The sequence below is a fragment of the Leopardus geoffroyi genome, chromosome B2 (genome assembly GCF_018350155.1).
Source record: "Leopardus geoffroyi isolate Oge1 chromosome B2, O.geoffroyi_Oge1_pat1.0, whole genome shotgun sequence".
NCBI lineage: Eukaryota > Metazoa > Chordata > Mammalia > Carnivora > Felidae > Leopardus > Leopardus geoffroyi.
Window position 1 is genome coordinate 100069047 of NC_059332.1, and position 6014 is coordinate 100075060.

Here is a 6014-nt window from a genome sequence, read left to right on the forward strand (position 1 = left end):
CATAACGTGTTTTTAGTTCCTTGCCTGTAAATGAGGATATGAGGATAAATGTTGGGAATTTAGTAAAATGAATCTTATTTTTCAATTATGAAATGTTTTGTCAGACTAGAACTTCACAAATTAATTTCTCCACCATTGGTCTGTCTTACTGATTTAACTGCTATCACTTACAAACGAATCTTGGAACTACAGTCTCTTTGTAGCTGTCACAATACTGCTTCTGACACTGAATGCAGTAGGTGGCTTTTGCTTAACAAATAATGATATTCTATTTAAAATGGCTTTGTTTGTTTTGATTTTTTTTTAAATTTTTTTTTCAACGTTTATTTATTTTTGGGACAGGGAGAGACAGAGCATGAACGGGGGAGGGGCAGAGAGAGAGGGAGACACAGAATCGGAAACAGGCTCCAGGCTCTGAGCCATCAGCCCAGAGCCTGACGCGGGGCTCGAACTCATGGACCGCGAGATCTTGACCTGGCTGAAGTCGGATGCTTAACCGACTGCGCCACCCAGGCGCCCCTGTTTTGATTTGTTTTTGAGAGAGACAGTGCTAGTGGGGACAGGCAGAGAGAGGGAGAGAGAATCCCAGGCAGGCTCCAACTGTCAGTGCAGAACCTGATGTGGGGCTCGAACCCACGAAGTCATGAAATCATGGCCTGAGCTGAAACCAAGAGTCAGACGTCTAACTGACTGAGCCACCCAGGCGCCCTGATGGTATTCTATTTAATAGGATTTTATATGGCTAAGGTTCATCATGGGGAATTACTCCTTAAGGCCATTATAGAAATGTTAGGAAATCCACACATTTGTTCATTATGTACTATATAGTTGATCATAACAAATTTGTTGACAGAGTCAGCTGAAATTATTGATATTATGTGGTTAGCTATTTAGCAGCAGCTAATAATTTTCCAGAATCTACTGTTTTCATTTTTTTGTTGTTCCTATGTGAAACCGAAAAAACTTCCTAATGTGTTAGGCTTGCATACAGTTCTCTCCAGAAATGTCATTGATTCTAGAAATGGACTTGCTGTCTCTCTTTTATGACTTCCACCATTCTTTTTTTTTTTTTAAGGTTTTTTTTTTTTTTTTTTTTTTGTAAATTTTTTTTTTTCAACGTTTATTTATTTTTGGGACAGAGAGAGACAGAGCATGAACGGGGGAGGGGCAGAGAGAGAGGGAGACACAGAATCGGAAACAGCTCCAGGCTCTGAGCCATCCGCCCAGAGCCCGACGCGGGGCTCGAACTCACGGACCGCGAGATCGTGACCTGGCTGAAGTCGGACGCTTAACCGAATGCGCCACCCATGCGCCCCTTTTTTAAGTTTTTATTTTGAGAGTGAGTGCATGCACAAGCAGGGGAGGGGCAGGGAGAGAGGGAGGGAGGGAGAGAGAGAGAGAGAGAGAGAGAGAGAGAGAGAGAGAATCCCAAGCAGGATCCACACTGTCAGCACGGAGCCTGATGCTGGGGCTCGAACTCATAAACGGCAAGATCATGACCTGAGCTGAAACCAAGAGTTGGAGGCTCAGTTGACTGAGCCCACCGTTCTTTCCTTATGGAATAAGAGAATTCTGTTTATAAAATTGTCTAGAGGTACATTTTATTGATTCAATACAGAGTAAATATATGCCTTTGTTAATGACAATATGTAGTTTCTAGATACTGGTATATATATTTTTTTCTTTAAAAATTTTTTTCTTTGGGTGTGTGTGTGGTGGGGACAACTGGTACTTTGTTTTGGGTTTAACGTTGCCATACTTAACGTATGAATAAGGATGTCAAGATAGCAAAGGTCCTACTTTTTTTTCAGATCCCAAGTAAGATTTCCTTCACTATCATGTCTTCACAAACTCTTGTATTCTCTTCATATCCCATGCTTTCATTTGGTGATTGTATTAGGTTGCTACTGCTGCTGTAACAAAATACCACAATTTTAGTGGCTTAAAACACGATTAAATTTATTATCTTATAGTTCTGGAGGTCAAATTCCAAGAATAAGTCTTACGGGGATAAAATCAAGATGTTGATAGGGCTGCATTCCTTCTGGACATACCACGGGAGAATCCATTTTCTTGTCTTTTTCAGCTGCTAGAGGCTGCCTGCATTCCTTGGCCTGAGGCCCCTTCCTCCATCTTCAAAATCAGTAATGTAACATCTTTAAATCTCTCTCTCCTGCTTCTGTCATCACATTTTCTCTGATTCTTACACTCCTGTGTCCGTCTTAAAAGGTCCCTTGTTATTAGATTTGTCTCATACAGAAAATCTAGGATAACCTTCCTATCTAAAGATCCTGAGGGGTGACTAGGTGGCTCAGTCTATTAAGCATCAGACCTTGGCTCAAGTCACAATCTCATGGTTCGTTAGTTCAAGCCTCATGTTGGGCTCTGTGCTGACAGCTCAGAGCCTGGAGCCTACTTCGGATTCTGCGTCTCCCTCTCTCTGCCCCTTCCCTGCTAACTCTCTGTCTCTGTCTCTCTCAAAAATAAACATTAAAAGATTACAAAAAAAAAAAAAAAATCCTGAACTGAATCATGTCTGCAAAAGCCCCTTTACATAGAACATTCCCAGGTTCTGGGGAGTAGGACCTGAGCATTTTAGAGAGAACTTGTTCTGTCTTCCACACTGTCATTCTACACTTTGGTGCATAACTTGTCAGGAAACAAGTGAGGTAGCCTCATGATTTCCCTAGAATACTGCCTAGAGAGAATTACCAGGTTACAGTGTAAGGAGGAGGAGTCCAGGTGGAATTCAGTCAGCTTTCTGAGTTGAGAAGATGGGACTGGAAGACCAAGAAGATCAAGAGAGCTGGAGTTTGCACAGCAGAATATCAGAAAGGGGAGAGTACAGAGAGAGAAAGCTTCAATGATCTATATAGAATCCTCCCGGAGTCTTCAGTGGAATACTGATCACATATGTGCCAGAAAAATAGTGGAGGCAGGGAAAAGAGCTGTCTGAACAATCCCTGCAGCGTGCTGTTCTCAGCCAGAGTAGAAAATCTCATATTTCATGGAGCATGGATAGAGTACTCCGAAGGGTTTTGCCTTAGAGCATAATTAGCCTAAATAAGGCTCTTGCCACACCTAGCAAAACTGAAAAGGAAGACCTGAAAGGATCAGATGGTTTCCAAGTAGCTGCATCTCAGAACAACACTGTAGAATAACATATCCAGCACCCAGCAAAGTAAAATTCACAATGTCTGGCACTCAAAATACTATCAAAGACACTTCTGGTTTCTGGTCTGATGCTGAGAAGGTGGAAATTGCCACTCCAGTGTAACAATAAAAAGCTGAACTGAAAAGACCTATCAATAACTCTTCACTTTAGACAAGTGAAGTCACAGGACAAACCACAGACAGATGAATACAGAGGATCAGAACTTAATGGAGCAGAAGCCTACGAGCACAAACCTCTATGAGAACCAGTTATGGGATAGGAAAAATTGAACTGTAATCGATAAATTGCTAGAGGTTCAATGTGGATAACTTTGAATGTTAAAAACTCCAGGAAGACCCAGTTATCAGAAGTCCTCATTCACTTTTCAATTTTGCCTCCAAGAGCTCAACTAGGTTCTTACAGTGAGTGTTGGAGAAAAATCTCCTCGTGCTTCCACAAAGAAGACAAAAGGAATGGTTTTGAAATATCTCAGAGCATTCTGTCTTCTTAACAAGGTCTACCCTCAGGAGAAAGTATGTAACCAGAGCCTAACCTGCTGGGGTTTTATCAGAGGGTAACTGACCTGAGGAAAAGAGATACCCAACTCCAGTCCACTCTAGTCATTCTGTCCCACCAAACAGAAGAAGAAAAACTGAGAGTCACATAGAAGACTGAGACCAACTCATGGGATTATAGAACATTTTCCCTTCCCCACACCTTACCACCACATTACTAAAGGCCTATTTACAGCAGTTCCTTTTGCCCAGCACATTATGTCCAGCTACCAAAAATATTGCAAGACATACTAAAACGCAAAAAGCACAGTTTGAAGAGGCAGAGTAAGCATCAGAACCAGACTCAGGTATGGCAGGGATGTTGGAATTGTCAGAATGGGAATTTAAAGCTACGATTAAGGTGCTAAGGGCTTTCATGGATAAAGTAGACAGCATGCAAGTCTAGATGGGCAATGTAAGCAGAGTCTAAGAAAGAACCAAGAACAAATGCTAGAAACCAAAAACATAACAGGAATGGAGAATGTCTTTGATAGGTTTATTAGTAGACTGGACACGGCTGAGCAAAGAATCTCTGAATTTGAGGATATTTCAATAGGAACTGCCAAAATGGAAATGGAAAAGGAGAAAAAAGGCTGAAAGAAAAAAAAAATATCAGGAAATATGGCACAACTACAAAAGATGTAACATACATGTAGTGGAAATTCAAGAAGTGAAAAAAGGGAGAAAGAAACAAGTAATATTTGAAACAATAATGACTGAGAATTTCCCCAAATTAATATCAGGCATTAAAGCACAGAGAACACCAAGTGGATAAATGCCAAAAAAACCCTAAATCTAGGGATATCATTTTATTTATTTATTTAGAGAGACAGAGAACATGCAAGTTGGGGAGGGGCACAGGGAGAGAGAGAATCCCAAGTAGGCTCAGTGCAGAGCTTGACACGGGGCTCAAATTCAAGAACTGTGAGACCATGACCTGAGCCGAAATCAAGAATCCATTGCTGGATTAACCGGCTGAGCCACCCTGGCACTCCAGGATATCATTTTCATACTACATAAAATCAACAATTAATTTAAAATCCTGAAAGGAACCAGAGCGGGGAAAATCACCATACCTATAGAGGAGCAAAGATAAAAATTACATCTAATTTCTCTTCAATAACTGTGCAGGCAAGAAGACAGATGGAATGAATTATTATTATTTTTAAGTTTATTTATTTTGAGGGAGAGAGAGAGAGCAAGTGCATGAGTGGGGGAGGGGAAGAGGGAGAGAGGGAGAAGAGACAATCCCAAGCAGGCTCCCCACTGTCAGCCCAGAGCCCAACGAGGGTCTTGAACTCACAAACTCTGAGATCATTACCTGAACGGAAATCAAGAGTTGGATGCTTAACTGACTGAGCCAGCCAGGTGCCCCAGAATGTAATATTTAAAATGTGGAAAGAAAAAACACACTAAAGTAGAGTTCAGTATCTTGCAAAATTATCCCTTAAAAGTGAGAAAGAAAGACTTTCAAAAAGATAGACAAACACAAATTGAGGGAATTTGTTGCCAGTAGACCTGCCTTGCAAGAAATGTTAGAAGTTCTTTAGAGAGAAGTAAAATTATATGAGTCAGAAACTCAAATCTGCATAAAGAGAGGATGATCATCAGAAAAGGAATACGTGAAGGTAAAATAAAAACTTCTACTTTTACTTTTTTAACTTTATTTTGAGAGAGAGAGAGAGAGCATAAAGCGGGGGAGTGAGAGAGAGAGAGAGACAGAGAGAGAAAATCCCAAGCAGGCTCTGCACTGCAGGCACAGAGCCCAACATGGGGCTCAAACTCATGAACTGTTAGATCATGACCCGAGCTGAAATCAAGAGTTGGACACTTAACCAACTGAGCCATCCAGGCGCCCTATTTTTATTTTTAATTGGTCTACCAGAAAAATCTGTTCAAATAATAACGACAACAATATATTTGATTATGTATGCCTTTGTATATATGGATTCCTATAGACAGAATGTGTCCTTCCCAAATTCATGTGTGGAAATCCTAACCCCTCAATGTGATGGTATTACAAGTTAGGGCCTTTGGGAGGTGATTAGGTCATGAGAGTAGAGGCCTCCTGAATGGTATTAGTACCCTTATAAAAGAGACCCTAGAGTGCTCCTTTGTTCCTTGTTCCACGTGATGACACAGTGAAAAGATGCTGTCTACGAATCAGGAAATGGGCCTTCATCAGACAGCATATCTGCTGATGCCTTGATCTTAGACTTTAAAGCTTCTAGAACTGTGGGAAATACATTTCTGTTGTTTATAAGCCACCCAGTATATGGTATTCTGGTATATAGCCCCTTGAATGG